We start from the raw sequence: 14,222 nt of genomic DNA, 5'->3' as shown, positions 1-14,222 counted from the left end.
ACGTTGATTCCCCACCGCACTTACCTGGGGTCTGGAACTCCAAGACTGCTCTGGTCCCAGGCCTGGTGCAGTATCAGCAGTGGTCCCCGCTCCGTTGCTGGCCCCGGCCATCCCACATCACTTCCCTGTGGTCCCGGGTTCTGGCTATGGGCCTGCTCCCAGGACTGGTGCATTGTCAGCAGTTGTCCCTCCTCCGTAGCTAGCCCCAACTTCCCCACCACACAAACATGGCTCTGGGGTCTCCAGGATAGGCAGTGGTCTTGTACTGGCAGTGTCCCTCCCCCCATTTCCTTATAGGTCCCAGGCGACAGACTCACATGTATCTTGGCTATGGATGTCCAGGAATGGTCCTTGTCCCAGGCCAGCTGTAGTACTGGCAGTGGTGCCCGTTCCCTGAGTGATCCTGGCTATCCTATCAGCCTTATATGAAATCCAACCTCGAGTGATATTCCTGGTCCCAGGACTTGTGTAGTACGGGCAGTGGCACCCGGTCATTGATAGGCCCTGAAACCCCACAACAATTACCTTTCATGTCGGGGTCCGGCAAGGCACCTAGTTCCAGGCCTGTTGTAGTACCGGCAGTGGGCCCCAGAATCTGACGGGCTCCCACGAACTCCTAAACTTCTCTGGGATTTGGGACTCCAGTAATAGTCCGGGTTTCAGGACTGGAGTAGTTCTGGCAGTAACACCCACTCCCTGAGCAGACCCAGACGATCCAAAACACTTACCTCGGGTCCCGGCTCTCCAGTCGTGCTCCTGGTCCTCGGCCTAGTATATTACTGGCAGTGGCCCCGACTGATTGAACTGGCCCTGGTGTCCTCGCCGCATTTACCGAGGTTCTAGGGCTCCAGCGATGGTATTAAACACAAGCCTGGTGTAGTGCTAGCAGTTCCACTGTTCCCGATGGTGTTGCCAATGCTACTGAGCTGCTGGACCTCTGATTGTTCAGTAACTTTGGCAGGTGGGATCCCCATCCTAAAAGGGATGTCGACCAAGGTCCCAGGCAGTTAATTTCCCGAGCGCCACTGAATTGCACCGGACGTGGGCTCCAAATTGCCAAGTCGGGCTCACCTCATATTTTCAGTCCGCTGTTACAAATTCTGCTGGCTCCGCAAAACTCAACTCCCTGTTGGAAGCAGAAATCCCTGTCACGAGTGCATTAATTAGAGACATACTGAACGTAGTCACAAAATGCACAATGTTACCAGAAATCCTTCAAACTGTGTTTTTTACTCCTAACCTGATGTATAATTTCCTGATAATTTCCCTTGTTAACTTAGTGACGATTGAGATTATTTGTTTCATTGACTTTTTGTAGTGGACCCATTCCCAATTATTGCTTTGCAATAATTGAATTCCGTGCTGCCTGTCACAGGTGAAAGAATCTCTCAGTCAGTCCAGCCTTTAACTTTCTTTTCAACAGCAAAGTGCTGCAGATGCTGCAAATCTGAAATAAAAACAGAAAACGATGGACATATTCAGCAGTTCTGGCAGCTGAGAAACTGAGAGAGAGAAACAGAGTTAATGTTTCAGGTCGGTGAACCTTCATCAGAACTGGGAGAGATTGGAGAAGGAACAGTTTTTAATCCAGACAGGGAAAGGAGGGAGGGGGAGAATTATGATCCACACTGAGTTGAACAATTTCATTATCATCCTTTTGTCAGTTAAGCTCTCCTGCCTTGCATTGTCATACACACCTTCCTGTTTGTTCTTTCAGTTCCAATATTTCAATGTATCACTGGATACAGGAATACATTTGTAAATCTCAATAAGCTTGAAATCAAACTGGTCAATTTTCTCCCAACTTGTTGACCTGTTTATTTCCCTTCCTCACAGTCAACTTGCTGACGATTGGGATCCTGCCTCAGGGAAAGTGCGGTCTCTCCAACTGTGTCACTCGGTACCTGGTGGCCATGTCAGTGGCGGATCTACTGGTCATTATCCTGGACCTGATATTGAGACACATTCCCATTGTTTATCAGGAACAGTTTCAGTTCCTGTTGTTCATCCCCGTGTGTAATATTCACGCGGTCCTGCTTTATGCAGCCGCAGACTGTTCTGTCTGGTTCACCGTCACTTTCACCTTTGATCGATTTGTGGCCATTTGTTCCCAGAAGCTGAAAAGTAAATATTGCAAGGAGAAAACGGCTACTGTGGTGCTGGGAACAGTGACAATGCTGAGCTGTTTAAAGAACATCTTCTGGTATTTTATGTTAACAAGTCAGTATCGGCTGGGTAACATGCCCTGGTTTTGTGATGTTACAGAGAATGTTGCGGAATCTCGTGTCTGGGGAACAATCGAATTCGTCCATTACATTCTAACGCCAGGGCTCCCATTTGTGGTGATTCTGCTGCTCAACGCTCTCACCGTCAGGCACATTTTAGTGAGCAGCAGAGGACTCAGAAGACTCCGGGCTAACAGCAGTGGAGAGAGTCACAGAGACCCAGAGATGGAGAGCCGAAGGAAATCCATCATTTTACTGTTAGTTATCTCGGCAAATTTCATTCTGTTATGGACACTGTTAATGCTGTACTCTATATGGAACAGGATGGAGCATTTGGGGTCTGTGTCTGCTTATCTCGCTGTGTCTCTGCAGGAATTGGGCTTCATGCTGCAACTCCTGAGTTGCTGCACAAACACTGCGATTTACGCCGTGACCCAGACTCAGTTCAGAGACCAGTTGAAGAATGTGCTGAAATATCCCTTTACTGCAATTATTAAACTCATTCAATGATGACAGGCACTGAATCACTGACTATTTCCAGCAGCTGGGGGCGGGGCCTGTCACTATGGACCCAGATCGGGGCGGCGGGTCCTGACGTCATGTAGACCGAGCGGGCGGCAGGGACTGTCTGTGCAGACAGAGCGAGTGTCGGGACTATCGCTATGATGACATAACGGGGGTGGGACCTGTAGCTATGGTGACAAAGCAGGGACGGACCAGTCGCGAGGGTGACAGTGCGTGGGTGGTGCCTGTCAATATGTTGACTGAGCGGGTGCCCGAGCTGAAGCTATGGTGCCAAAGCGGGGTGGGGTGGGGTGGGGCTTGTCGCTCTGCTGGCAGGGCAGTGTGGCGGGGCATTATGCGATGGTGGCAAAGTGGAGGGCGCGGATCTCGCTAGCTGACAGAGCGGGGGAGCTGAGCCTGTCGCTATGGTGACTGACCGGAGCAGGATCTGTCACTATGGTGACAGCCCAGTAGGCGGGCCTGAAACCAAGATGACGGATGAGGATTGTCTGCCCCATGGTGACGAGAATGGGAGCGATACCTGTTTCCCATGGTGGTGGGAGAATGGAGGCGGAGCTCGTTACCCATGGCGATGGGAGAGTAGAGGCGGAGCCTGTTCCCTTGGTAATGAGTGTGTGGGGGCCAGGCCTGTTCTCGTGGTGACAGGAAAGCAGCAGCCAGAATTTTTCAGAATCATTTGTAATCTGGATAATCTCTTTATATTTCCCCTGCGCCCCCGCATTCTCTTCCCCCCACGCTTCCCCTTCCCAGCACCCCCCTCCCAGATACCCCCCGCACCCTCTTCCCCACCCCATCCCCCGTCGCAACCCCTTCCCAGCTGCTCCCTCGCACCATCTTCCCCCTGCATCCCGATCCGCTGCACCCACCCCAGGCCTCTCCAGCCCCCTGCCCAGCTCTCCCTCGCCCACCCTTCACTACACACCTCCCCCTCGCATCCCCTCCTCCCAAAAGCATCCACCTATTCCTGAGCAGGGGCCCTAACAGCTCCACTGCCTTGTGGGCGTCTCGGGAGAGACCAAGGCTAAAGGAGTAAACCCTAACAGAAGATCCGGGGCAGAACCCCGTCGGCGGTCATGTGTCACCTTTGGCATGTTTCTGGCAGTTCCTGCAGCCATACCGGTGCCAAACGTCGTGCTCCGCACTTCTTTGGAACCCACCAGAAAGGCCGAGAGGGGGGTTTTGACCTTAGGACAACTCACAACCGCCATACATTCGCCCAGGCATGCGCCAGGGAGAGGTCACTCCATAGTCGCCTCACAGCGCCTGAAACAACACAGAAGGCAGCAGTTACGGGTTATAAATCCAGCTCAACTGGCATAGAGATTCGGCGCCACGGGTTGCCTTTGTCGGTGAGAGAGGTCATCGCACCTCACTGGACAGCTACCGCCCGCCTCAAACCGGGCAGCCCCCGGTCAATAAGGTTCTGTCCCTCCTCAGTCCACCTGCTTCTATGGGTGCTTGGAGCTCAGGGCTTTGCCCGAAAAGCGGACTGCAACACCGCACCAAACAGCATGAAAAAAGGAAAGAAGGTACCAGCCCTTCGTTTTGCAAGCTGGAACGTCAGAACTATGTGTCCTGGCCTGTCGGAAGACCTTACACAAATCAACGATTCTCGGAAGACCGCCATCATTAACAACGAGCTTAGTAGACTCAATGTGGATATTGCAGCACTTCAGGAGACACGCCTCCCTGCGAGCGGATCTCTAACAGTGCTAGACTACACCTTCTTCTGGCAGGGTAGGGATCCTAAAGAACCAAGACAGCATGGAGTGGGCTTCGCCATCATAAACTCTTTGCTCAGCATGATAGAGCCACCTTCAAATGACTCAGAACGCATACTGTGCATCCGACTGCTCACCGCCTCTGGTCCAGTACACCTACTGAGCATCTATGCTCCAACACTCTGCTCCCCACATGAAGTTAAAGACCAGTTCTACGAAGAACACCATCATATCATTCGTAGCATCCGCAATACCGAACATCAGGTCCGGCAGTGGACTTTAATGCCAGGGTTGGGGCCGACCATGTCTTATGGCCCTCGTGCCTTGGGCGCTATGGCATTGGAAGGATGAATGAGAATGGACAGAGACTGCTTGAGTTGTGTACCTATCATAACCTCTGCAACACCAACTCGTTCTTTCATACTAAACCCTGTCACCAGGTTTCGTGGAGGCACCAGCTGGACCTCATTGTCACAAGGCGGGCCTCCTGAAACTGTGTTCAGAACACGCAGCTTCCACAGTGCGGACTGTGACACCGACCACTCCCTGGTGTGCAGCAAGGATAGACTCAGACCAAAGAAGCTTCATCACTCCAAGCAGAAGTGCCACCTGCGCATCAACACGAGCAGAATTTCTTATCAACAGCTGTTACAAAAATTTCTAAATTCACTTGAAAAAGCCCTTAAAAACTCTCCCACAGGGGATGCAGAGACCAAGTGCGCACATCAGAGACGTCATCTATGAGTCAGCCATGACCACCTCTGGCAAACGTGTGAAGCGGAATGCAGACTAGTTTCAGTCTCATTTTGAAGAGATGGAGCCTGTCATAGCCGCTAAGCACATTGCACTGCTGAACTACAAAAAAGCCCCCAGCGAGTTAACATCCGGAGCACTCAAAAGCCAAAAACGCTGCACAAAAAACAGCCAGGCGCTGCGCAAATGACTGGTTGCAACACCTATGCAGTCATATTCAGCTGGACTCAGAGAGTGGAAACATAAGAGGAATGTCTGATGGCATTAAGAAAGCTTTTGGGACCACCATCAAGAAGATCGCCCCCCTCAAATCTAAATCAGGGGACACAATTACTGACCAACGCAAGCAAAGTTACCGCTGGGTGGAACACTACCTGGAACTGCACTCCAGGGAAAATGTTGTCACTGAGACCGCATCAATGCAGCCCAGTCTCTGCCAGTCATGGATGAGCTGGACGTACAGCCAACAAAATCGGAACTCAGTGATGCCATTGATTCTCTAGCCAGCGGAAAAGCCCCTGGGAAGGACGGAATTACCCCTGAAATATTCAAGAGTGCTAAGTCTGCCATACTCTCAGCACTCTACGAACTGCTTTTCCAGTGCTGGGATGAGGGAGCAGTACCACAGGACATGCACGATGCTAATATCATCATGCTCTATAAAAACAAAGAGGACCGTGGTGACTGCAACAACGACCATGGAATCTCCCTGCTCAGCATCGTGGGGAAAGTCTTCGCTCGAGTCGCTTTAAGCAGGCTCCAGAAGCTGGCCGAGCGTGTCTACCAGGAGGCGCAGTGTGGCTTTCGAGCAGAGCGATCGACCATTGACATGCTGTACTCCCTTCGGCAGCTACAGGAGAAATGCTGTGAACAGCAGATGCCCCTCTCCGTTGCTTTCATAGATCTCACCAAAGCCTTTGACCTTGTCAGCAGACGTGGTCTCTTCAGACTACTAGAAAAGATCGGATGTCCACCAAAGCTGATAAGTATCATCACCTCATTCCATGACAATATGAAAGGCACAATTCAACATAGCAGCGCCTCATCAGACCCCTTTCCTATCCTGAGTGGCGTGAAACAGGGCTGTGTTCTCGCACCTACACAGTTTGGGATTTTCTTCTCCCTGCTGCTTTCACATGCGTTCAAGTCTTCAGAAGAAGGAATTCTCCTCTGCACATAAATCAGGTGGCAGGTTGTTCAACCTTGCCTGCCTAAGAGCTAAGACTAAAGTAAGGAAAATTGTCATCAGGGAGCTGCGCTTTGCTGACGATGCTGCATTAACATCTCACACTGAAGAGTGCCTGCAGAGTCTCATCGATAGGTTTGCGGCTGCCTGCAACGAATTTGGACTAACCACCAGCCTCAAGAAAACGAACATCATGGGACAGGACGTCAGAAATGCTCCATCCATCAATATTGGCGACCACGCTCTGGAAGTGGTTCAAGTGTTCACCTACCTAGGCGCAACTATCACCAGTAACCTGTATCTCGATGCAGAAATCAACAAGCACATGGGAAAGGCTTCCACTGCTATGTCCAAACTGGCCAAGAGAGTGTGGGAAAATTGCGCACTGACACAGAACACAAAAGTCCGAGTGTATCAAGCCTGTGTCCTCAGTACCTTGCTCGACGGTAGCGAAGCCTGGACAACGTATGTCAGCCAAGAGCGAAGTCTCAATTCATTCCATCTTCGCTTGCCTCCGGTGAATCCTTGGCATCAGGTGGCAGGACCGCATCTCCAACACAGTAGTCCTCGAGGCTGCCAACATCCACAGCTCATGCAGGCTACTGAGTCAGCGGCGCTTGAGATGGCTTGGCCATGTGAGCCGCATGGGAGGTGGCAGGATCCCCAGGGCCACATTGTACAGCGAGCTCGCCACTGCATTCAGTCCTACCGGCCGTCCAAGTATCCGCTTTGAACACGTCTGCAAACGCGACATTCAGTCCTGGAACATTGATCACAAGTCGTGGGAGTCAGATGCCAGCGATCGCCAGAGCTGGCAGGCAGCCATAAAGCGTGGCAAGTCGAAGAGACTTAGCAGTTGGCAGGAAAAAAGACAAGCGCAAGGGAAGAGCCAACTGTGTAACAGCCCCGACAACCAATTTTATCTGCAGCACCTGTGGAAGAGTCTGTCACTCTAGTATTGGCCTTTATAGCCACTCCACGCGCGGCTTCACAAACCACTGACCACCTCCAGGCGTTTACCCATTGTCTCCCGAGACAAGGAGGCAAAAGAAGATCTGGAGAATGAGGGATTATTATAGAGAGTGATTGGAGAATGAGGGATTATTGCAGAGAGTGATCTGGAGAATGAGGGATTATTATAGAGAGATATCTGGGGAATGAGGGATTATTTGGGCGGCACAGTTGCGCAGTGGTTAGCACTGCAGCCTCACAGCTCCAGCGACCCGGGTTCAATTCTGGGTACTGCCTGTGTGGAGTTTGCAAGTTCTCCCTGTGTCTGCGAGGGTTTTCTCCGGGTGATCCAGTTTCCTCCAACAAGCCAAAAGACTTGCAGGTTGGTAGGTAAATTGGCCATTATAAATTGCCACTAGAATAGGTAGGTGGTAGGGAAATATAGGGACAGGTGGGGATGTTTGGTAGGAATATGGGATTAGTGAAGGATTAGTATAAATGGGTGGTTGATGGTCGGCACAGACTCGGTGGGCCGAAGGGCCTGTTTCAGTGCTGTATCTCTAAACTAAACTATTATAGAGAGTGATCTGGGAATGAGGGATTATTATAGAGAGTGATCTGGAGAAATAGGGATTATTACAGAAAGTGATCTGGAGAATGCGGGATTATTATAGAGAGTGATCTGGGGAATGAGGGATTATTGCAGAGATTGATCTGGAGAATGAGGGATTATTATAACGAGTGATCTGGAGAATGAGGGATTATTATGGAGATTGATCTGGAGAATGACGGATTATTATAGAGAGTGTTCTGGAGAATGAGTGATTATTATCGAGAGTGATCTGGAGAATGAGAGATTATTATAGAGAGTGACCTGGAAAATGAGGAATTATTATAGAGAGTGATCTGGAGTATGAGGGATTATTATGGAGAGTGATCTGGAGAATGAGGGATTATTATAGGGATTGATCTGGTGAATTATGGAATATTATAGGGAGTGATCAGGGGAATGAGGGATTATTATATAGAATGATCTGGAGAATGAGGGATTATTATATAGAATGATCTGGAGAATGAGGGATTATTATAGAGAGTGCTCTGGAGAATGAGGGATTATTATCGAGAGTGCTCTGGAGAATGAGGGATTATTATAGAGAGTGATCTGGAGAATGCGGGATTATTATAGGGAGTGATCTGGAGAATGAGGGATTATAACAGCGAGTGATCGGAGAATGAGGGATTATTATAGAGAGTGATCTGGAGAATGAGGGATTATTATAGAGAGTGATCTGGAGAATTAGGGATTATTATAGAGAGTGATCTGGAGAATGAAGGATTATTATAGAACGTGATCTGGAGAATGAGGGATTATTATAGAACGTGATCTGGAGAATGAAGGATTATTATAGAAAGTGATCTGGTGAATGAGGGATTATTATAGAGAGTGATCTGCAGAAAGCTGTATTATTAACAGAAGAAAATGGAGGTAGATAGATTTCTAGAGTAATAGAATCATTTGCACTGTTTTCCTGGGAATCGTCCATCTGCTATTGTTTCCAGTCAGGACACTCAATACAGTAGTCATGAGGCAGAGCTCTGGAGACAGGTACATAGAAACAGATAGAGACAGAAAAAGGGAGAACAAGATGGAGACATTTACAAATAGAGGCAGAGAGAGGGAACAGATGCAGCGATAAACCGAAAAAGGATAGAGCAAGAGAGACAGGGGAGAGAGAGATGGACAGGCTGTTGAGCGGGGAGAGAGATGAGTGAGGAGAAAGAGAGTGAGAGATTAATAGCGGCAGGAAGTCAGAGATAAATAGAACATCAGACAGAGAGAGAGAGCAAGAGAGAGATAGAGAGAGAGCGAGGAGAGAGAGGAGAGGGAGCGAGCGAGAAAGAAGTGGGGTCAGTGAGGGGGTCAGTGATTGGAGTCATTGAGCGGGATCAGTGAGTTGAGTCAGTGAGTGGGGTCAGTCAGTGGGGTCAGTGAGTGGGGTCAGTGAATGGAGCCAGTGTGTGGAGTCAGTGAGTGGGGTCAGTGAGTGGAATGATGAGTGGAGTCAGTGAGTGGGATCAGAGAGTTTTGTCAATGAATGGGGTCAGTGAGTGGGATCAATGAGTGGGGTCAGTGACTGGAGTCAATGAGTGGGGTCAGTGAGCGGGGTCAGTAAGTGGAGTCATTGCGCGGGGTCAGTGAGCGGGGTCAGTGAGTGGGGTCAGTGAGTGTGGTCAGCGAGTGAGGTCAGTCAGTGGAGTACTTCAGTGGGGTCAGTGAGCGGGGTCAGTGAGTGGAGTCATTGACCGGGGCCAGTGAGCGGGGTCAGTGAGTAGGGTCAGTGAGTGAAATCTTTGAGCGGGGTCAGTGAGTGGGGCCAGTGAGTTTAGTCAGTGAGTGGGGTCAGTGCATGGGGTCAGTAAGTGGGGTCAGTGAGTGGGGTCAGTGAGTGGGGTCAGTCAGTGGAGTCATTGAGCATGGTCAGTGAGTGTGGTCAGTGAGCGGGGTCAGTGAGTGAGGTCAGTAAGTGGGGCCAGTGAGTGGGGTCAGTGAGTGGGCGTCTGTGAGTTGAGTCGGTGAGCCTGGTCTGTGAGTGGAGTCAGTGTGCGGGGTCTGTAAGTGGAGTCGGTGTTCGGGGTTAGTGAGCGGAGTCAGTGAGCGGGGTAGTGAGTGGAGTCGGTGAGCGGGGTCCGTTAGTGGAGTCACTGAGTGGGGTCAGTGAGTAAGATTATTGATCAAGACTTTGAGTCCTTTCTCTCTCTCCTTCCCCTCTCTGTTGTTTCATTGTCTTTCAATTTCACTGGACTCGGCCCTGCTCCCCCTCCTCACTGTGACAGAGTGGAGACTCCTCCCAGGATAATAGACCTGGGCCCTTGTCACAGCTCCAGACCATTCCCTGTACCAGCTGTCATTCTCCAGTTAAGTTCCAGCCTACCCCAGGCAAGGCGGGTGAGGCTGAACCCTGTGACTGGGAGCAGTCACCAGCTCTCCCAGCGGCTTTAACAAGGCTGACGTAAAATACACTTACTGTGAGACAATTTCAGCCAAGACATTGCCATTTAGCGCAGCCGCATCTGACTCAGGGATCCAGAACAGCACCAACATGAACAAGCAGAGAGTCCGCATTGTGGGATCTGCCAGCACACTCCAATTCCTGAAAGAGAGAGCAAAGCGATGAGGTCAGCAAAGGGCAGAGTGTCCAATTGAAAACCCAGTCAGTGCGAGAGTGACAGAGAGTGAAATAGGGTGACAAAGATACAGAGAGAAAGATAGAGATCAAGTGATAGAAACTGAGAGAGAGAGAGAGAGACAGGGAGACAGAGAGAGATGGAGAGAGAGCGAGAGAGCGACAGAGAGAGAGGGCGAGACAGATCGAGATAGAGGGAGAGAGACAGGGAGATAGAGAGAGTGAGAGACGGGGAGAGAGAGAGAGAGAGACAAAAGTGACAGATAGGGAGACAGAGATAGACTCTTTCTGGAGCTGCCTTTTTAAGGTAAATGTTTGTTACCTCTCACCTCTGCTGGGAAAGAGGGATTTTCTACCCTGTAGTGACCGGCAATGACTACTTTACCACTTCTTTATTTCAGAAGAAAGCATTCTATTCTGGAATGTTTTAGAATGGGTGTAGGCTGGGTGTAATTGACATCTCTCGGTTTGAAGGGATTTTTCATTCTAAACAGACAGTGTGGCCATGTTTGAATACACAAGCAGCGATGTTTTGCACACTGTCCAATTTTTTTTGAACAATAGTAACGTCCGGTTTTTATAACTCCTCAGTTTTAGGCCATTATGTTTAATCAGTGCAATTCTTGTAAGCGTGACAGTGATAACAAGGGTTGTATTGGGCTGGAGGAGGTTACAGCGACAGGGAGGGTTACAGCAACAGAGATGGGGAGGATTGTAGGGGTTGGAGCAGGTTACAGAGATAGGGGGCATTGCAGGGCCTGGAAGAGGTTACCAAGGTAGGGAATGTTGTAGATGTTGGAGGAGTTGACAGACAAAGGAAATGTCATAAGGGCTGCAGGAGGGTACAGAGAAAGTGAGGGTTGTAGGGACTGGAAGAGGTTACAGAGATCGAAAAGGTTTTAGGGGCTGGAGGAGGTTACAGAGACAGGATGTGTTGTAGGGCCTGGAGGAGATTACAGAGGCAGGAAGAGTTGCAAGGGCGGGAGGAAGTTATAGAGATAATGAGAGTCATAGGTGCTGGAGGAGGTTACAGAAAATGGGAGGATGGAAGGGGCAGGAGGAGATTGCTGCACAGTTAGTACAGAGGCAGTGATTCTCTGTCAAAGCGTCTGTACTGAGGGAGTGCTGCACTGTCAGAGGGTCAGTACTGAGGGAGTGCTGCACTGTTGGAGGGTCAGTACTGATGGAGTGCTGCATTGTCAGAGGGTCAGTACTGAAGGAGTGCTGCACCGTCAGAGGGTCAGCACTGAGGGAGTTCCACACTGTCGGAGGGTCAGTACTGAGGGAACACTGTGCTGTCGGAGTGTCAGAACTGAGGGAACGCCACACTGTCAGAGGGTCAATACTCAGGTACTGCCGCACTGTCGCAGTGTCAGTACATGAGGGAGCACCGCACTGTTGGAGGGTTAGTATTGAGGGAGGGACGCTCTGCTGGAGTGTCAGTATCAAGGGAGCACTGCACTGTCAGAAGGTTAATATTGAGGGAGGGCCGCTCTGTCGCAGTGGCAGTACTGAGAGACCACCGCACAGTCGGAAGGTTAGTATTGAGGGAGTGCTGCACTGTCGGAGGCTCAGTGCTGAGGGAGTGCCGCACTGTTGGAGGGTTAGTACTGAGGGAGTGCCGCACTGTTGGAGGGTTAGTACTGAGGGAGTGCTGCACTGTTGGAGGGTTAGTACTGAGGGAGTGCCGCACAGTCGGAGGGTCAGTACTGAGGGAGTGCCGCACTGTCGGAGGGTCAGTACTGAGAGAGTGCTGCTCCATGCCAGGGTTACCTGCATCCCAAGAATACATTTTACAATTCTCTACATGTCCTTATACAATGTCATCTACGATCAGCTGGCACCATGAAATATTCCACCCATTTTCTCTGTGATTATAATTTATACTTTACCTTTGATCAGTCTCTGCTGCTTCGAACACCAACAGTTGGCAGTCTAATGTTCACAATGTACGTCTGACAGGATGACAAACACACTGTGATTTAAGTTCAACTCCTGTTGAATTAACCGCTGCCAAAATAAACCTGAGCAGATCCACCAGACGCTTTCTAAATCACAAGTGGGCTGTGATGAAAAGGGGTCAAGGATATACCACAATTCTGGGAAACTCTGACTAAACCCCATGTGGAGTAACTACATTCAGTTCTGTACACCAGAGCTCAGAAAGCATCGTCCTTGGAAGGGGTGCTGTTCAGGTTCACTGCAATGATACCTGAGCAGAAGGAGTTCAATGATCAGGACATTTTGGTGGAACTAGACTGGCATTCCCTTCAGTATAAAACAATAAAGTGTCATCTAATTGAGGTGTTTTAGATGATTGGTGGATTAATTTGAGCAGATATGGAGAAACCCTTTGCTCTCACGGTTTCCAGACCAAACGAGATTAAGCTCAACGTTTGAGCTCAGGAAAGGTTCTGTCACTGAACCCCCTCACTGTCCACACACAGAGCAGAGGGAGGAGTGAGAGAAGGAGGGGGAATGGAAAGGCGGAGGGCAAGAGAGCAATGGAGAACAGGATGGGCAGGGGAGCATATAACTCATTAAACTGCTGCAGGAACAGGCCAATCAGCCCATCGAACCTGCTTCACCATTCAATAGGCTCACAGCTGATCCTCAACCTCAATTCCACCTTCTCATCCAATCCTCATATCCCTGGATTCTCTACGAATCCAAAGATTTATCAATCTCGGTCTTAACTGTACTCAACGACTGAGCAACCACAGTTCTCAGGGGTAGAGAATTCCAATGATTTACAACCCTCTGAGTAAGGAATTGTTTTCTCCTCATCTCATTCCCAAATGGCCGACGCCTTATCCTGAAATTGTGACTCCCTAGATCTGGACTCTCTATCCCAGGGGAAAGGTACTCTTTGCATCTACCACACCCTAACAATTGTCTTTGTTTCAATGAGAAATCCTCTCATTGTTTTAAACCATGGGGAACATAAACCTAGACCTCTCATCTTCTGCTCATAAAATAATCCCGAAATCCCAGGAATCACCCTAGTGAATCTTCACTCAAATGCATACATAGCATTCCTTAAATAAGGAGACCAAAACTGTACACAGTACTCCTGGACCCTGTGCAACTGCAATGTGGGAAGAATGATGCTCTGATTGTGAAGCTCTCCCCCAACACTGCTTCCCGAGAGTACATCACCCTCTCCTTACTGCACCTCCGATGGTGCTGTAATCTCCCAGTAGGGCCCAGCTCCAGTTTAATATAGCGCCCCTTTTTTCTTCTTTAGCTGAGGTTCGTTGCTGCAACCAGCAGTCAGCACATTCAATCAAGCAACAGCCAACCCCGCTTTCTCTTTCTTTTTTATGGGAACAGCGGAGAGGGAGCTTTATTCTGTATCTCACCCCGTTTGTTTTTAAAGGAAGCCTTTAACCCCAGGCCCCTTTTATAAATTATTTGTCGAGGGAGCCTTTATTCCCCAGGCCCCCTTACAGCGCCCCTCACAACATTGTGTTCATTCATTATTTCTCTCCGAGAGTGATGTGTCTCTAAATACGGCCCCTGAACAGTTAACAAGGCCTGAGTTCATTGGTGACAGCAAACAAGAAGGGGTAAAAGGGCCAATTGTGTTTTGCTGATATACCTGAGGTTTTATTTACCTGGTGACTGATTGCTTCAATGAGAGGCGTTTACATGTGGTGCAAATAAACTATGGATA

At 49.6% G+C, this 14,222-nt stretch overlaps 1 long non-coding RNA gene across 1 annotated transcript; it reads right to left on the bottom strand.

Moving 5' to 3' along the window:
• Positions 1-1,240: 1,240 nt before the first annotated feature.
• On the bottom strand, positions 1,241-12,496 carry LOC137359254 (uncharacterized). The gene is made up of 3 exons (XR_010971482.1): positions 12,439-12,496; positions 10,388-10,513; positions 1,241-1,447 (listed from the first exon to the last, which is right to left on the bottom strand). It is a non-coding gene; the product is annotated as an uncharacterized lncRNA (long non-coding RNA).
• Between the last annotated feature and the right edge of the window lie 1,726 nt (positions 12,497-14,222).

Source organism: Heterodontus francisci, unplaced genomic scaffold (assembly GCF_036365525.1).
Source record: "Heterodontus francisci isolate sHetFra1 unplaced genomic scaffold, sHetFra1.hap1 HAP1_SCAFFOLD_124, whole genome shotgun sequence".
In the NCBI taxonomy this organism is placed as follows: Eukaryota; Metazoa; Chordata; class Chondrichthyes; order Heterodontiformes; family Heterodontidae; genus Heterodontus; species Heterodontus francisci.
The sequence above is the reverse complement of the archived record's forward strand: the minus strand, read 5'-3'. Positions and strand labels throughout refer to the sequence as shown.